This window comes from Hevea brasiliensis, chromosome 18 (genome assembly GCF_030052815.1).
Source record: "Hevea brasiliensis isolate MT/VB/25A 57/8 chromosome 18, ASM3005281v1, whole genome shotgun sequence".
NCBI lineage: Eukaryota > Viridiplantae > Streptophyta > Magnoliopsida > Malpighiales > Euphorbiaceae > Hevea > Hevea brasiliensis.
Genome location: NC_079510.1, coordinates 33,736,173 through 33,755,466, shown reverse-complemented (window position 1 = coordinate 33,755,466; position 19,294 = coordinate 33,736,173). Strand labels below are relative to the sequence as shown.

The window sequence follows — 19,294 nt, the reverse complement described above, 5'->3', positions numbered from 1 at the left end:
GTTCAAGATCTAGATTATTGCTTCTTCCCTGTTAGCTCATCCCCCTTTCGATCCCGGTGCGTCCTCTGATACCAAAGACGCACCGGGATTGAAAGGGGGATGAGCTAACAGGGAAGAAGCAATAATCTAGATCTTGAACAATATATAAATAATTAAAGAAATAAACAAAATGCACAAGAAAGGAAAATCTTCAGAAATAAAAATTAAATTTGTAAATTAAAGATTAAATATATATATATATATATATATATATTCTATAGGCGGCAGAGTCAGTCCGTTAAGAATATATATACTTAACAAAAATAAAATCAAATTTGTAAATTTAAATATGAATATACATGTATATATTCAATAGGCGGCAGAGCCAGTCCGTTATGAACATATATACGTATATTTATGCAGATCAGGCGGTTGAATCGACCATATGCATGCAGAATAAATTTAAAATTTTGTAAAAGAAATTGAAGAAAACTTACTTCAAAATCTTATAAAGTTTTGTAAGATTTGTACAAAGGTTTTGGAGATGTAATTTCGGGTAGGACTTACAAAGGTTGCTCAACACATGAGCTTCCTAAGATCTACTACAAGGAAGTTACAGGGTTTGTAGGTTTGTAGGTGAGGTAGAGGTAGGGCAGGTTGGGAAGTGAATCAACCTTCTTGCTCCTTCTTCACCTCGGGGTGAAACTCCTTTAGGACCTTCTTCGGATTCTCTTAGCTTAAGAAGCTTGAAGGGGAGAAGCTTGGGCTCAAAAGGCTTGAAGAATGATTTGAAGTGGCTTCCCTTTGCCTTGGATGGGTGCCTCCTTATATAAAAATGTCTGCCACTTAATGCCTTCATGTGTGAACAGTGCTTCTTATCTCCTTCACATGCGAACAGTACAAGATATGACAGGTGAACAGTATAAGATATGACAGGTGAACAGTGTCCTGTCTGGTTTTGAAATAAAGGAAGAGAATATAACAAAAGTAAAAATTAAAATAAAAGAAAATGAAGAGAATGGATAATTTTGCCGCCATAAATGTCTTTTGCCGGTCTTAAATTTTTCTTTTTCTTTTACTTTTCTCTTTTTTTTTTTTTTTTTTTTATGGAGTGGAGCTGGGACCACTCGTTTATCCTTCCATCATGTTTTGTAAGTTGTGCCATGTCTCCTCGTCGTCACTTGTTTCACACCGACGGCAGACGTAAGATAAGTCGTAGTGACTTTCATACTGAACCATGTAATTTTCATACCGTGTTTCAATATGAAAGCGTTTTGGACTTGGCAAATGTTCATAGTGAACATATATCCGAGAATATGTACCCATATGGACTAGCGCATACTCTGGATATCGGTGTTTTCGCCAGTTGTCGACGACTGTCTTTGCTCGCCATTTGTTGAGTTGGACGAAATGGTCTTCATGATTGCATGGCCAATCCGAAATATGATAGAGATGAGGAAGTTTTGTATCTAGGTAGAAGTAATGGATTGCTTGTTGTAGCTCTCCATTTGCTAATACTTCTGGAGGTGTTGAAATAATTTGTACGTTGACTGGTTTTTGGTAGAATAATAGTCTTCTGACTTCTTGGAGGACTCTATTTCCCAAAAACCTTGCCATTTCACAATCAGATCTTGTGACTCGGACTCCAGCTAACATACCCCATTTGAATAGTTCTCTGGCGTCTAGATATCGGGTTCCAGACATCTGAGTGGATTTGAAGCGGGGGATGCCGAAATTTAAGCTGTGTTCACAGTCTGGATAGCACAGAGGATATCGGTTAGGATGTTCCTGACTGCAATGAAAACGGGGTTTTGAATAGTACTCCCATTCCCATGACCATCCATTGTGACCTTGCTGATTGCTTTTTGTAAAGTTGAGACATTTTTGGAGAACATCCAGCTGTTCTTTGGTTCTAGACTGGATGATGTTTTGTAGGATCTGCTCGCGGATCTCTTGAGGAAGACTGTTGAGAACTTTTTGTCTGAATTTCTGCGAAAGACAACGGGTTTGGAAATGTTCTAAGGACCTATTGGCACCAAGTGAAGCAGAAAGGACTTCACCGTGGTGATAATTTTTCACATTGACCAGTGGGGTCAATGGTAATTTTACACTAGAATCCAGTGGGGATCCTAGGCCTTCAGTCCTTCGCTTTTGAATTCTTACACTAGAATCCAGTGGGGATCCCAGGCCTTCAAATTCCTGTTTTTATAATTCAAGGTGATAATTTTGGTTAGAAGTGGATGGATCTGATGGACTAATTCTGGATGTAATGGATTTGTATAAAATTTGGTTTTGTAAAAACTCAATGAATGATTGAGCTACCATGATATGATCCTCATGATATTTAATTCTGCTAAGGAGGTCAGCCACATGATTATTAGCTTCCTCAAACTCAATACAAAGTGCATTGAGAGTTGTTACTCCCAACCTTTTGTTTTGTATTAAAGTCCAAAGATTGTCTAATAAACATTGGTGCCTTTCCGTGTGAACATATGCAGTTCTGGCTACATTAATTCTAAATTTTTGAGCAGGAGTTTTGGAGAGGACTATTGGTCCAAAGTGAATTAAATCACCATTGTTGGATGATTCTGCCATCTGCAAAAACTCACAAGGGTTAGTTTGTAATAAGCAGTAATCAAAAAATTGATTTTTGAAAACAAGCTCGTTTAAAGAAATTTCTTTTTGTAAATGCTGTCTTGTTTCCTGTTCCAAAACATTTATTTGATTATAAAAAATGGAATAAGCCTTTATGATATTCAAATTCTTTGTTTTGGGTTTTTCAACAAAAGGAAACACAAGGTTTTGATTTTTTGTTTTAAAAGAAATACTATCATAGTTGACACTGTAGGGAGTAATTAAATTGATGAATGGTGTCCCTAAAATGACACTATGACTGATATCTTTTATTAAAACAAATGAAGTTTTTAGAAGAAGATTTGAATTGGCTATTGAAGCCTCTGTTTTGTAATTGATTTTGATCTTGGAATTATTTGCAGCTGAAAGATTTTCAGTAGTTTTTTCTTGAAATTTCTCTGGAACAATGCCTTCTTTAATACAATTTAAATCTGCGCCTGTATCAAATAAGGCAATTGTATCAATCTTGAAATCTTTTGAAAAAATTAACGAAATTCTAATCAAATATTTTCTGAAAGAAATCTCATTAAGAATGAAGAGAAAATCCTTTGTAGGTTTTTCAATATTTTGAATTTGTAAAGTATTTTCTTCATCTTCTTCTTCGACTTCTTCATTGATTTGTTTTGAAAGTAATTTTTGAATTATTTCTGAGTCCTGTGCCTATTTTTCTTTAAGCTCATTAAGCTCAATCTTAACAGCTTTTATTTCTTCCTGGAGGCTTTGGACTGAAACAGTTGATTGTTTTGAAGTCTTCTTCCTACCCAACATGGCCGTAAGGTCATATGTGTTTTTTGCAATAGAGGGCAGAATAGAAGGTTTTTGTATTAGTTGTTCTTCAAAGGTTTTTAAAAGTTTTCCTAAAAATTCCTTTTGTAGTTGAGAATCTTCAACCTGTGTAAGGATTTCCAAGAGTAACTTCTGGTCTTTTGAAAGAACATTGATTTTTAATTTTGATTTTCTAAACAGTTCATTTTCTATTTCAGAATCAGAACTGGATGATGAACTTGTGATTAATTCATCAATTTGTAATCCTTCTTCATTTTCCATGGGTTCAGAATTACTGGACTCATATTCGGTTTCAATTAAAAGAGCAGTTATTTTATTAATAACTTCTTCTTCTAATTGCAACTCATGAAGTTTTTTGTTTAACTTGCAAAAATTTGCAGTGTGGCCATTTGTAGCAAGTTAAATTTTTAATCTTTGATTTGGATTGAGGACTAGGTTTACTAGTCTTTTTTGGAAGTTTTTTGTAATAGGAATCTTTTTCTGGTTTTGAAGAGGTTTTGTATTTTTGGGATGATTTTTTGTAAGGTTTTCTGCTACAACTTCCTCCACAATATGGAGTAGGGTTTTTGGTTCCTATTTCAAATTGTTTGCAGAAAGATCCTAACTCTTGGTGAGTTTTTCTCATTTCCCATTTTAGATGTTTTTGTAATTTTAAATCCTGACAAATCTTTAAACCTTCTTTTTGAGTGAGACTAACTAGTTCACCATAGGTTAATTTATCATACGGGATTTGATTTCCAAATGCTTCCTTGATTTTATTCCTAACTTTTTCTCCTAAAAGGATCGGAAGTCCAGCAAGGAATTTTTCTTTTCAAAAGGGCTGATTAGAATCTTCTCTAAGCATTACCCTAGTAAGAAAAGTGTTTTTGTAATACTGAAAATCACTCAGTTTTTTGCATCTAAGGTTTGAAAGAAGTTCGGCATTCTTATCCTTAAGATGAGATGGGTCACCTATGAAATGTAAGGAAATTGTTACAATCAAGGTGGCTACTGCATCTGGGATTGGTTGGCCTAACTCATCAAGAATTGGCACGCCATCTTCTTGAGTTTGTATGGATTCTAGAATCTCAGATTTTTGTAGGTTCGTGAGATGATAATCCCACCATCCTTTGAGCTATCCTGAAAATCCTGCAATGAGGAGTTCAGCAATAGCTCTGTCTGGGGTTCCAGTTTGGGTTTTGTAAGCATTTGCTGCCGTAGTCATTTGCTGGAGCAAATTCAAGATGTTGTATTCAGACATACCATCTATATTCCATTCATAGACAGTAGAGGCATTGAATTTAGACTGGGTCAGAATTTCAGATCTATTTTCTATGCCTAAGTCTGGAGCTGTTATTGGGAGGGGTATTGCTACCCGCGGCCAATAAAGTCTATTGATTTGTAAAGGTTTTGAAGACTGAATTTTTTCAGTTTGGATGGGCTGGTTTTCCTGGCTTTGGACATCTGAATCTGAATCTTCCTCAATTATATTGACACTCCTTTGGGAGGTTTGAGGTGTTTTAGGTGCTACTGGAGTAGAAGTTGAAGCTTCTAGCCTAGTCTTCATGTCTCTCAAAGCTTGGATGAATTCAGAATTGTTGTTGTTTTGTAATTCTTTTTGACTATTTTTGGAAACTTAGATTGGTTTGAAAATTGGGTTTTTCAATTTTGTATCCGGCTTAGTTTCAATTTGGGAAACTGTGGCCTGTTGGTTTTGTTCCATTTTTTGTAATTGCTTACCTATGATATGCAAATGGGCATTTGTAAAATTATTCTGTAGAACAATGTTTTTTATATTCACAGAATCATTTTCATTTGGAATTTTGTAAGGGGCTGCTTCTACTGTTTGTTCTAAGTGGGGAATTTTTACTTTCCTAAGAGGAGGATGATCAGATTGTATTTTTCTACCATATGAAATTTCTCATTTAGGAACTTTGTTTCTAATAGTAACAGGATTAACAGACAGTTTTTCCTCTGTTTTCTTTAGAAGAGCTTTTAGAGCCGCAATGAACTATGATTGATTATCTTCTAACTCCTGTTGTTTAGGTTTTGAAACTGGATTTGATTTTTTGAAAGTTTTTGGAGTTTTGGAAAACGGATATGAAATGTTATGCTGTTTAGCATACATCTCAAACCAATCAAAGAAAAGAATATGAATTTTATGTTGGTATATAAAGTCATAATATTCCTTTTGAATTTCTTTCCTTTGATCATTAAAATTTTTGAAAAACCACATTTGCTTTTTATGATTTTTGGGAGAATAAAAATCATCATGCAACTATTGTTTGTCTACTTCAAATTCTTTTTCAAGAACATTAAGTTTATGGTTTACATTTTCTGTAATGGCTGAAAAGGTAGGAGAAGTAGGTTCTGACTCTGTTTGGATTTCATCCTGAACAGACTTGTTTTGTAAATTTGTATAAACTAGATGTGGAACATTTGTAGAGTAATCTACATTTTGTAAAGTGGATCTAGGTATTTTTGAAGTAGAAAACCTAGAAGAGCTAGGTAAGTCTGAGGTAGAATAGCTAGGCTAAATATTTTGTATTCTAATTGGTTTTGTAACAGGCAAACTAATGACAGAAGGTATACGAGACACTCTTCCTATGTCTACAGTACTGGATGTTGAGGAATCATCTGAAAACCTAAAGCTTCTGTTAAAGCTAAGGCTGACTCTTCCATCGTCATACTGGGTTATTTGCCTTAGTTGAATGTTTGGCTCAACTATTTTTGAAGATTCTGGTTCTACTGCACCTTCTAAAATCCATTCTTCTGGTAGGGTTATGTCCTTCCATTGGATAGATCTCGGGATTACAGTGTTGGATTTTGTAAGATCAGTTTGTAAAAGCAAAGTTTCTCCTCTTTTACTTTGAAACTTATGTTTTGTAGCAAAAGCAGAAACCATAGCTTTATAATGGATTTTATAAATCAGAGCAAGAGGAATAGATCCTTCAAGCATTTTGTAATAGTGAGTTTTGATTTGTAAAACAAGGGATTTTGTAATGTTACTGTCGTTTAACGAAACAGTAAAATTTGGATAGCAATCAAAAGATATTGGTCCACTGCATAGACTAGACTCGACTGAACTAAGCAAGGAGTCCTGGAAGTTTATAAACCTAGTATCTCTAAGAACTGTTAGGATTGAGGTGTTCAACCCTTCTTTTGTAAGTGGTTTAATTCCAACTTGGACTAAACCTATATGGATGTATTTGTATTGTTTTTCACGGTGTTTTTGTAAGGATTTTTGAGACAGAAGAGAAATCGTTTCAAAGGGTTTTGTAATCTGAAGATCTCTCTCTTCAGTTTTGATTGTGAAATCAGTTTTGAAAAAATTGAGTTTTGTAGTCTGATAGATCTGATCCTTTTGTACTTTTGGAATTTCCCAATTATCTATACATTTTTCAAAATTTTCGATTATTATTTCTTCACTATTAACTATCTTTCTCGACTTGGAGAACAAGGTAGAAGAGTTTGAAGAAGAAACTGTCCTATAGAAAATTGGATTCATACTTAAAGAATTTTTCTAGGTTGATCTTTTGAGTTAAGTGAGGTAATCGCCAAAGGAATCATTGCCCTAAACACGCCCTCTCAGCTACAAAGATGGGACTTACAACCCAGGCCTGTTTACACCTCTAAAGAAGTTGTCTTATCACCTTAAGATCATCTTACCAACCTCTAAAAAATGTTTAAATGTGAATCTGAACCTTAAATAGAACCTTTTCCCCCCCAGGCTCTGAAACCAAGGACGCACCAGGATCGAAAGGGGGATGAGCTAACAGGGAAGAAGCAATAATCTAAATCTTGAACAATATATAAATAATTAAAGAAATAAACAAAATGCACAAGAAAGGAAAATCTTTAGAAATGAAAATTAAATTTGTAAATTAAAGATTAAATATATATATTCTATAGGCGGCAGAGCCAGTCCGTTAAGAATATATATACTTAACAAAAATAAAATCAAATTTGTAAATTTAAATATGAATATACATGTATATATTCAATAGGTGGCAGAGCCAGTCCGTTATGAACATATATACGTATATTTATGCAGATCAGGCGGTTGAACCGACCATATGCATGTAGAATAAATTTAAAATTTTGTAAAAGAAATTGAAGAAAACTTACTTCAAAATCTTATAAATTTTTGTAAGATTTGTACAAAGGTTTTGGAGATGTAATTCCGGGTAGGACTTATAAAGGTTGCTCAATACATGAGCTTCCTAAGATCTACTACAAGGAAGTTACAGGGTTTATAGGTTTGTAGGTGAGGTAGAGGTAGGGCAGGTTGGGAAGTGAATCAACCTTCTTACTCCTTTCTTCACCTCGAGGTGAAACTCCTTCAGGACCTTTTTCGGATTCTCTTGGCTTAAGAAGCTTGAAGGGGAGAAGCTTGGGCTCAAGAGGCTTGAAGAATGGTTTGAAGTGGCTTCCCTTTGCCTTGGATGGGTGCTTCCTTAAATAGAAGTGTCCAGGGGCAATTTTGTAATTTTGTAGATTTTGAATAGTGTCTGTCACTTGATGCCTTCATGTGTGAACAGTGCTTCTTGTCTCCTTCACATGCTAATAGTAAAAAGTGAATAGTACAAGATATGACAGGTGAATAGTGTCCTGTCTGGTTTTGAAATAAAGGAAGAGAAAAAAAGAGAATATTACAAAAGTAAAAATGATTACAAAAATTAAAATAAAGGAAAATGGATAATTTTGCAGCCATAAATTTCTTTTGCTGGTCGTTTTCTTTTCTTTTCTTTTCTTTTCTTTTTTTTTTTTATAACAGATTTTGTATTTGTGAAGAGGTACCACAACCTTCTTCATCATCATCTCCCAAATCTATGATGGGTTCTGAATCAGAATTGGCTGTAGAAGAATTGGTTCTGTTTTGTAATAATTGTTCCATTATTGCAAAATATTCTTCATCATTTTTAGCTCTTGCTAATCTTGCCATGGCATGTGATCTTTGAGCCAAAAACAATTGATTTGAAAAGTTTTGTATAGGAGTTGGTGGCAACAGGTTTTTTTCCCTTAAGCCAGGTTTTTACTCCTTGGTTTGTAATTGTTTCTGGGATATTAAATGAATCCCACCATTTTACCTTGAACCTTCTGATGATTGTATTCAATCCATCTTGGGGTCAAAATTCAAAAAACCAGATAAGAACCCAAGGTAAAAAAAATTTTGAAGAAAATAAGAGAAGAGGAGGAAACCTTTTCTCTTTGGGTGAGGGTTTGTAATGGGTTTTGTAAAGGTTTAAACTCTCTGATATTTCTGGTGTAAGAATTTTAGGTAGTGCACCAAAATACTTCCACCACTGAGCAAACCATGAAGGGGTTTTGGAAGGATCAAATGTTTTTTGGAAATAGAACAGCCATGAATGACTATTCTTGTGATTTTGTATGAGAAAGGTATTGTACCATGCCTGTTGGTAATCTCAGTAATTAAAATGTTGGCAATGGTCAATCTTGTTTTGGAATGATAATGGGAAGATTTTTGGTTTTGTAAGTTCTTACCCCCAATTAGAAGGATTAAGGACGTTTTGAATGCGGCAGGTTGAATAAGCTGGATCAGCATGATTTTCTTTAAGATAAAAATGTTTAAATTTTACCGAGCCAGTAAATTCAAGTATTGCCTGATAGTAGGCTCGGGTTTTGGGAAGATCCCAAGGTTTGTAATGCCATCCTTTTGTAAAGGCTTTTGAAATTGCCATAGAGGCATCTTGGTGTACGAACTCATCCTCTATGATCAAAACATTTTGAAAATGGGTTTTTGCAATCCATTCCGAAGACTTCTTTTTTAATTTTGTTTGAGACAAAACTATTTGAGAAGAATTTGGTTGGGAAACATCAGTTTGAAAATCTATTTGTAAAATCTCATGGGCTTGAGAACAGTTTTGAAAAGTTTGAGAAAGGGTTTTTTGGGAGGAAGACTCTCCTTTCTCCTGGGTTTTGGAAATAGGTTTTGTAGATTTACCTTTCTGGGCCTGATTGGCCTGAGTTATGTTTTGTAGAGCCTGAAGAACTTCAGGAGATTTGGACAGTGATTCTATCCATTTTTGAATCTGGCTGTCTGTTTCTAGAGCCTGAGATTCAATGAGTTTTGTTTGATCTTCCTCTTCTGCTTCGACCATGTCTGCCCAAGTTTGAATAGGTTTTGCAGAAGAGATGGTTGGTTTTGTAGGGTTTGGTTTTGCAGAGGTTGAGGCTTCAACCTTGGTATTTTTCTTTCTGGGCATTGGCCTGTTTTGAAGAAATTCTCTGGTTAGAAAGTTTGGGATGGAATTTGTATCTCCTTCTATAAATTCAATTTCAAAATAAAAAATACTTAAAATTGCTTGCCATCGTGCAAAAATTTATTTTGATGCAAGATTTTGAACATCTTTTTGCAAAACTTCTTTAGCTAATTTGCAATCAATTCTAAGCAAAAATTTTTTATTTAATAAATCACTTTGAAATTTTTGTATGCACATAACAATTGCAAGAATCTCTTTTTTGATGTTAGAGTATTTCTTTTGACAATCATTCTAATGTGCAGAATGGAATTGAACTATTTGTTCTTTTCCGTTTTGAACTTGTTTTAAAATTCCACCATAACCTAACTCTGAGGCATCTGTCTCGACGACCTTAGGGGCTAATGGATCTGCTAAATGCAGACAAGGAATGGTTTGGACCTGTTTTCTTTAACCTATCATGCAAGGGTTTTGCTAGACGGTTAATATTTGGGCAAAAATCTAAGACATAATTCAAGCTACCTAAGAATCTCTGTAGCTGGGTTTTATCCAAGATTTTGTCACGATTTAAATATATATATATATATGTGTGTGTGTGTGTGTGTGTGTGTGTGTGTGTGTGTGTGTGTGTATTTCAAGAAAAAAGGAAGCTAAAACGAATTTTGTCACTATCTTTCCTGGGGAAAATAGTTTTATATATCAGCTACAAAATAAGGATAGAAACAAGAATACAATTCCAATTGCATTTCATATTCATTTCCTTCAACTCTGGTTACTATCTACAATGATTTCTATTCAAGTGTATTATTCCAGGTCTTTATACATGACTAAAAGAATATATTTCAGAATCTCGTAATCATAATCAGAAGCTCTATTTATGATATTGCCATGATTTATTAGCTATAATATAAGCAGACAACTTTAGCAATTTATGTTTCTCCAAGTCAGCACTCCACTTCAATGATATTGTATCCTATGTCCATTCAATTTGGTTCAATCTTTAAACTAGTAAATCTCTTTCGTGAATTGCATGAAGTGGGGTGGAGGGTGGACCCCTTTCCTTCTCAGAGCTAGAAGTTCTCTAGCTGTCCAAATCACTCATCTAGTGTTTGAATGCGTATTATAGACTTATAATATCGAACTCAAAAGAAACATCTTTTTGTAAGAGTCTAGACAAAGGCAATGCTATCTTAGAGAAATCCTTAATGAACCTGCGATAGAAACCTGCAAGACCAAGAAAAGAGTGTACTTCCCCCACAGTTATGGGGTAGGGTAAGTTCACAATTAAATCAATTTTAGATTTATCCACCTCAATACCCCTATTAGAGTCAACATGACCCAAAACAATCCCCTGTTCCACCATAAAATGACACTTTTCATAATTCAGAATAAGATTTTTCTCAATGCATCTCTCAAGAACAGAAGTCAAATGATGTAAACATGCATCAAATGAATCACCATATGTAACACCCAAGGCAAATCCCACATCGACAAAACACGAAAGAGATGCTGGGTTTTTAAGTTGGTGGTTCGTAACCCCTAGTGCGCGTTTTAAAATCGTGAGGGCTTCGGCCCAGAGCGAACAATATCACTAGTGGGCCGGGCCATTACATTTGTGGTATCAGAGCCGCTCCGTGTGTAACCATGAGCGATGGTGGGGTAAACCTCAACGATGACGCTAAGTCCCATAAGGGAGGTAGATTGTAGCACCTTAGGCAAATCCCACATCGGCAAAACACGGGAGAGATGCTTCTAAATGTGACGCCCCTCACCCGTCTACAGTATAGCCAAGCGATGAGTGCCACATTCGGTGCCGGAGCACCCTATCTTGTCATGTCTATTGTAAATTTTAATGTCATTTAAGTTAGGTAATTTATGTGTAGAATCTTTTTTTTTATATCTTATTTCTGTGGAGACCCGGACAGATCCTCATCTGTTTTATTAGCATCTGGCGGGTTCCACTATCACCTGTTAACATATTCATAGTCATCTTACATATTTCTATATCATATTCTCTTTTATCATATCATTCACAACGATTTATGAGATCTCAAAATGAAGTATCATCTATTGCATTCATATGGAAATTCATAGATAATAAATTACAAGTTTTCATTTCAATTTCAAGTTCAATTTCAAGTCCAAAATGAAATACATCATAAACTAGTAATTACATCATGACTAAACATAATAAACCAAAATACTAGTCTATACATGGGCCCTACCAAAATACAAAAGACTAGTGAGGTGACTCTGGACAATGGCAGATCTGGTCAGAGCTGCACGGTGCACTACTAGTGCTCTGCTTTGCATTCCGCACTGGGGTGATCTCCAGTACCTACGCGATGGAAAACCAACGCGCTAAACATAACGCTTAGTGGTGCATAATTTATAATAACAATAATTTAACATTTGAAATAATATCTGCAACTCATAATTTCGGGGTATTTTATATTTTTATTGCTCTTTGGAAATAATTAACATTATCGGGATCTTTTGTGATTACTTATTGTATTTTAAGTCTTAATTAATTTTTTATCAGTGCCCATGAAACTTATAACAAATTATATAAGCTGGATGCACGGGTGTATACTGGTTAGGCAGCCATATGTCTATCCAGTATACGTCTGTCAGGCATGAGGCCAGCTGTCGGGCACGAGACCCGCTGTCAAGCTTGTAAAGTCAGAAATAAAGTAGGCACAATGGCCAGTAAGTAGGCGTATAGCCTGTAGAACAATCATACCAGACATATATTATCTGTTCATGATTTTCTCGGTAGGCAATACTGCTATCTGTAGTCCCTAATTGGTATACCAATTTATCCAAACTAAATAAATAAGTCTAGGTATACTATGGGCAATTAAACATTTTTAATTAATTTAGCACTATTTACTGTTACTATTTTCTAGTACTGTTCATTGGTACCATTAATTTCATATTAATAGGACATTAGTCCCAATTTACATATTCATATCATTTTTAATATTTAATTATCCTTATGAGTATTTTAATTATCATATATAGCATTTTTCCCATGAACCTTTCTTTAAGTTCATGTTGATGTGTTATCTTTATCTAGGAATTTGACTAGGTTAGGATGTCTATTTAGTCACACTTCCTTCATAACAATTGCTCCTCTATGTTTAAACTTGAATTTCAGTTTTGAATCACTGAATTTGGGGTTATAGAACTCAAGTTATGGTCAAAATACCATAACTAGTCCCTTTGCCTCTAAGCTGTCCAGAATTTACAATTTCTGGTTAATAAAATTTGACCAGTCATTTGATCATTTTATTGTCATTTTTAGACTTAGGTTCCTTCACAAGATATGTTCCTCTATGTCTTAGGGACTCCCAGGTACAATTTCATAATTTTTCAAACTTGGTGTAGTAAGTTATGGTCAATGTATTAACCTGGACTCTCAGTCCTATAAGGGCAATAACCAATTTCAAGGCAGTATGTTTGACCCTTATTTTAGGATCTTTACACTTAGAATTTGGCAAAGGTGACTATATCACCAATATGATCTGAAAACATGATACTTAGAATTTGGCAAATGCATCTATATCAATGTTGTAGCCCTAAATATCATGTTTCCAGATCATATTGGCACATCTCAAATGGAATTTCCTAGTGAGAATTATGGCCAAATGGACACATGGGTATTAAATGGCATTCTGGGTTCAACTTAACATTTTTCAGATTTCAATTCCTAACTTTGGCTAATATTTTCCCTAGGATGCAATGGTTTCTAGAGCTTGGTCAAAACATAAAAATTGTTGTTCTATGTCTTATAAAACTTTTAGCACTGGTTTCACTCAATTTTCAGCTTTGGAGACCAAGTTATGGCATTTTTGCCAAAACTGGTCAAGCATACCAAAGGAACAGTATTTTGGACAATTTCTGGGTTGGCAGTTTTAGTTACTCAACTTGTGCTAACAATTTGATTTGGTTAAAAGCAAAACTGGGTCAAGTGGTCTTCATGAAAAGTGTAGCCCTATGTCTAAGCTTTCCATTCATGTAATTTTAGGTCATTTGGACCAGTATAGAGAGAGTTATGACCAAATGAACACGCACTGTTTATTTGGTCATTTTCTGGGTTGGCAGTTTTAGTGACCCAATTTGTGCTAACAATTTGAATTGGTTAAAGGCAAAACTGGGTCAAGTAGTCTTCATGAAAAGTGTAGCCCTATATCTAAGCTTTCCATTGATGAAATTTTATGTCATTTGGACCATTATAGAGAGAGTTATGACCAAATGAACACGTACTATTCATTTGGTCATTTTTTGGGTTAGCAGTTTTAGTGACCCAACTTTTGCTAATAATTTGAATTAGTTAAAGGCAAAACTGAGTCAAGTGGTCTTCATGAAAAGTGTAGCCCTATATCTAAGCTTTCCATTGATGAAATTTTAGGTCATTGGGAATAGTATAGAGAGAGTTATGACCAAATGAACACGTATTGTTCATTTGGTCATTTTCTGGGTTGGCAGTGTTTGGTCATCCGGGTTTGGGTAGAGAATTGGTCATGATTTTGACAGAATTTGAGCAGGGTTCCTTCTTGAAAAATGAAGGTTTGGATGTCCCAAAATGCTTCCAATTGGCCTCATACCAATTGGGGCAACACAAAGGGAGATATGGCAATAAAAAGCTACTGGATTCAATAACAACACAACCTGCAGAAAATTCACACTCCCAATTTCAATCTCCTCCTTCTTCCAAACTCCAAATAAGCATATATGGCACTTCTATAAGCATCAATCTCAACTCAACCAAGTCAATTTCAAGTATTTACATAAAGTCCTCACATCATATACATAAACCCTAATTCCAATCACCCAATTTACACAAACTCAACTCTTTTACACTTCTTATCATATCAACTATTCAAACATCCTTATGGAACTATTTTTCATCATTTAAAAATAGCAAACATCACAAGATTCATGGCTGCCAAAATTAGGATTCTTCAATTTCTTTTTATTTGTTTTCATTTTCATGGAATACTCACTCATCTCATCATTCTTACAAGATTTAAAGATGAGAGGGAGTGGTATTTTTGCACCTACCTTGTGACCCAACTTGCAAACTTCAATTTCTCTTCTTCAAATGGGTTTCTAAAGCTTCCTTATGGAGTGGGAGAATTATTTGTGAAGAGAGCTATGAGTTTTGATGGGTAAATGAAGAGGAAATCAAGCTTTAAGCTTGATAAAAATGGTGGGGAGGGAGAGACCAAGGGAGACGGCAAGGAGAGAGAGAGAAGAGGAAGAAGAAGATGGTTGGTGGGGTTTTGTCTCTTGTGGGTATTTATATATATACATTTATGTGTACTTTATTGTTTTTAAATTTCAAAAATCTATTTCTTTTCTTTCCTTTTCTTTTCTTTTCTTTTCTTCTTCTTTCTCTTCTCATTTTTCAAATTCAAATTTATAAATTTAATTTATGTTAATTATTTTATTTTCTAATTTTTAATTTGACATTTAGGTCAAAATTCACCTCTAGAGGTGAAATGACCAAAATGCCCATCATGGTACTCATCGGGTTATTTTTATTATTTTATACCAATTAATAAAATCTCTAAATTTTTTCTATATTTTCTTAACATTTATTTCTTCAATTTATGCCTCATCACTATAGTTTAGGTGTAGTTCCAAACATTTTTTATTGTCCGAACAGACATGAGTCGTCGAAACAGTAAAATGTACGGACTACCTATGGTGAGGGCGTTACACCATACACAGTAAAATCATCCATGAACACCTCAATGCAACTATCAATGTAATATGAAAATATGCTCATCATGCATCTCTGAAATGTGGCAGGTGCATTACAAAGCCCGAAGGGCATCCTTCTAAAAGCAAAAGTTCTAAAAGGGCAAGTGAAGGTAGTCTTCTCTTGATCCTCCGGTGCAATCACTATTTGATTATATCCAGAAAAGCCATTGAGAAAACAGAAATAAGACTTACCTGCTAACCGCTCAAGCATCTGATCAATGAATGGCAGTGGGAAGTGGTCCTTCCTTGTCGTTGAATTTAGCTTGCGGTAGTCTATGCACATTCACCATCCACTCTGAATCCTTGTCAGAACAAGTTCATTATCTTGATTTGCTACCATAGTGACTCCTGATTTTTTTGGCACTACTTGAATTGGACTTACCCATTTGCTATCTGAAATTGGGTAAATAACTCCTGCATCTAGTAGCTTTAAAATCTCCTTCTTCACAATCTCCATCATTTGTGGGTTCAACATCCTTTGAGCTTCTCTACTTGGTTTAGCATCATCTTCCAGTAAAATCCTATGCATGCACACTGATGAACTTATACCTTTGATGTCAGCTATTGTCCATCCAATTGCTTCCTTGTGTACGCTCAGAACCCTAGTCACTCTTCTTGAATCTTTGTCAAATTGCTTGAGATGATAACTGGAAGTGTCTCATTGTCTCACAAGTAAACATACTTCAAATGCTCAGGTAAAGGCTTGAGTTCAAGAACTGGTGCCTGCACAACAGAAGATAATAATTTTATGTGAGATACAGGTAAGTCAATCTTTGATACTCCATACTTTATGGAACAGGAGGTAATGACTGCAATGCCATTACTGCATCTTAAACCTCTACACTTAATGGCTGATTGGTACTAATTTCTTGAATTCCTTGACTAATCACCACTTCTAACTCATCCTTCATGCTTAACTCAAAAATATCCTGCACAAATGTATCAACAACATCAATAGAAAAAACAGAATGGTCATCAGCAAGATACTTCATTACATCAAAGATATTAAATTTGACAGTCTCTCCATCAAACTCCATAGTTAAGGTACCATCATCCACATCAATTTTTGTCTTGGCAGTTTTTAAGAAAGGTCTTCCAAATAAAATCAAAGCTAACTTTGATGTGGGAACACTATCCTTCATATCCAGAATATAAAAATCTACAGGAAAAATCAATTCTCCGACCTACACCAACACATCCTCAACTACTCCCAATGGGTAAGCATTAAAACGATCAGCTAACTGAATAATGACATTGGTTTCTTTTAAAGGACCCAAATTTAAAGTTTGAAAAACTGAATTTGACATAACATTAATAGATGCTCCTAAATCTGCCATTGCACGTTCAAATTTAGAATCACCTATTCTGCAGGGAATAGAAAATGAACCTGGATCCTTACACTTAGGGAGTAATTTTTGCCGAATTAATGCCGACACATTTTCCCCTACACTAATCTTCTCATTATTCCTCAACTTGCGCTTTGTAGTGCATAGTTCCTTAAGGAATTTAGCATCCTTAGGAACTTATTTGATTGCATCAAGTAAAGGTATATTCACCTTCACCTTTCTGAAAGTCTCCAAAATTTCTTTCTCTTGTTCTTCTTTCTTAGTCTTAGCCAACCTGCATGGGAATGGAGGAAGAACATAATTATTAACCTTATTCAGTTTAGGTTCAGTATTTACCTCAACTTTAGGAACTTCAGATTCTTTTGCTCCTTGCTTCTTCCTCTTCATTGACTCATGTGGAGTCTAGTTATCAACTTCTTTCCCACTTCGCAACACTATAGCACTCACATTTTCTCTGGGATTCATAACTGTTTGTGATGGAAGCTTTACAGAACCTTGAGCTTCCAGCTTACTCACAAATGAGGCTAACTGACCAATCTGCCTCTCTATGTTTTGAATGCTATTTCTGGTCTCCTGTTGAAACTGTTGTGTATTATTAGCCAAAGCCTTAACAATTTCATCAAGTGACATATCTTGATTTGAGGGAGGTGGAGGTGGTTGATTCACTTGTGGTCTCTGCTGATGGTATCGGTTTTGCACCGGTTGATTCCCATAACTCAAATTGGGATGATCTCGCCATCCTGGATTATAAGTATTAGAATAGGGATCATACCTGCATTGTTGCTGTCTATAATGTCCTACTGCATTAGCCTGTTGCATTGATTCATCCTCTTGTAACGCAGGGCACATATTAGTGGCAGGACCCAAACCCGAACAAATCCCACATACCTTAACATTTTGCATGTTCCCTACAGCCAGCTGCCTCACCAAAGAAGTTAAATCAAAAATTTGTTTCTCAAGGTTAGATGTACTTATCTCATTAACCTTCATAGATGTGTGATCCATTCTCATTCCAAACTGCTGAGAATTTACTGCCATATTAGTAATCAGCCTCCTTGCCTCTTCTGGTGTCTTGTCAACCAAAGCTCCTCTACTAGTAGCATCTATCATACTGCGGTCCATTGGTGGAAGTCCCTCATAGAAATACTGAATCAAAAGCTGCTCACTTATTTGATGATGGGGACAGCTTGCACACAGTTTCTTAAATCGTTCCCAATACTCATACAAGCTCTCTCCATTGTACTGCCGAATGCCATAAATTTCTTTTCTTGTGTTGGCAGCACGAGAAGCAGGAAAATACTTCTCCAGAAATACTTGCTTCATCCCATTCCATGAGTTGACAGATCCAGAAGGAAGGTAATACAACCAATCCTTAGTTGTGTCTTCCAGTGAGAAAGGGAAAGCTCGAAGCTTGATTTGATCCTCTGAAACTCCTTGAGGTTTCATGCTGGAACACACAACATGAAATTCTTTTAAATGCTTATGTGGATCCTCACCTGCAAGACCATGAAACTTAGGCAACAAATGGATTAGTCCAGATTTTAACTTAAAAGCAACATTTAAAGCAGGGTATTGAATACACAAAGGCTGTTGGTTTAGATCAAGAGCAGCCAACTCTTTCAAAGTTCTAACAGCCATGGTTTCATTTTCAGAATTTGAATCCAAATCCAAATCCGAACTTAACTCCCTTGGAGATTGGACTCCTTTAGATGTACTTGGAATCTGCTTAGCCAATTTTCTCAACTATTTAGCTGTTTTTTCTACTTCTGGATCAAATATCAACTCACTAGATTGAGAAGTTCTTATCATAAACAAAAAGAAATTAAAGTAAAAATAGAAAAATGCTTCAAAACCCTAGAAAACGAAGGAATTTGGCCTCAAGAGTGTGGGGCCAAAGAATCATACGGATTCATTGGTCTTGATCAGAACGTCATTTCCTTCAAAATGGGTATGGGCCGCCCTCCAAATTCAACCAAACTTCTTAATGAATAGGAACACCGTAATTTTTTTTTCGAAAATCTAAAAACAGCAACAACTCACAAACAAAATTAATAACAGAATATCCTAACACCAAAAACATGAAATCCAATAAATTTCAGTTCCCGGCAATGGTGCCAAAATTCTTGGTGGTTGTCAAATCCACTAGAAATTAAATTAATTGAAATCACCAATTATGAAATATTTTCTACAGTAAGTGGTAAATCCAAGTCGAACCATAGAGACTAAATTATTAAATTTCGTGCACTTATGTACTGGAAAAAGAAACAAAGGTTGGGGGGAGGGGGGGTAATTTGCAATCCAAAGAAGAAATAAAAAATCTAAAATTAAGATCTAAAATTAAATAAGAAACTCTCGAATTAAACAAACTTCAGTCCAAGGTAATTCGCATTCCAATGCATTGATTCGATCATAGACAAAAGAAATACAATTATCTCTTATTGAATACTTAACGTAGATTTACCAAACAGTAAGGTAAAATCCCTAACTTCCCTATACTCATCAATTCGAGCCCAGCACTCTTGTTGACTCTAATTATTAACTGAATTGGTATTAAGCAATCCTCATCAAATTAATAAC

At 35.3% G+C, this 19,294-nt stretch overlaps 1 non-coding gene and 1 pseudogene across 1 annotated transcript; one reads left to right on the top strand and one right to left on the bottom strand.

Annotated features, from left to right (window-relative positions):
- Nucleotides 1-1,110: 1,110 nt before the first annotated feature.
- Nucleotides 1,111-18,295, bottom strand: LOC131175857 (uncharacterized; annotated as a pseudogene).
- On the top strand, nt 17,886-17,992 carry LOC131176133 (small nucleolar RNA R71). The gene has a single exon (XR_009146259.1). It is a non-coding gene; the product is annotated as a small nucleolar RNA R71 (small nucleolar RNA).
- Nucleotides 18,296-19,294: the final 999 nt, after the last annotated feature.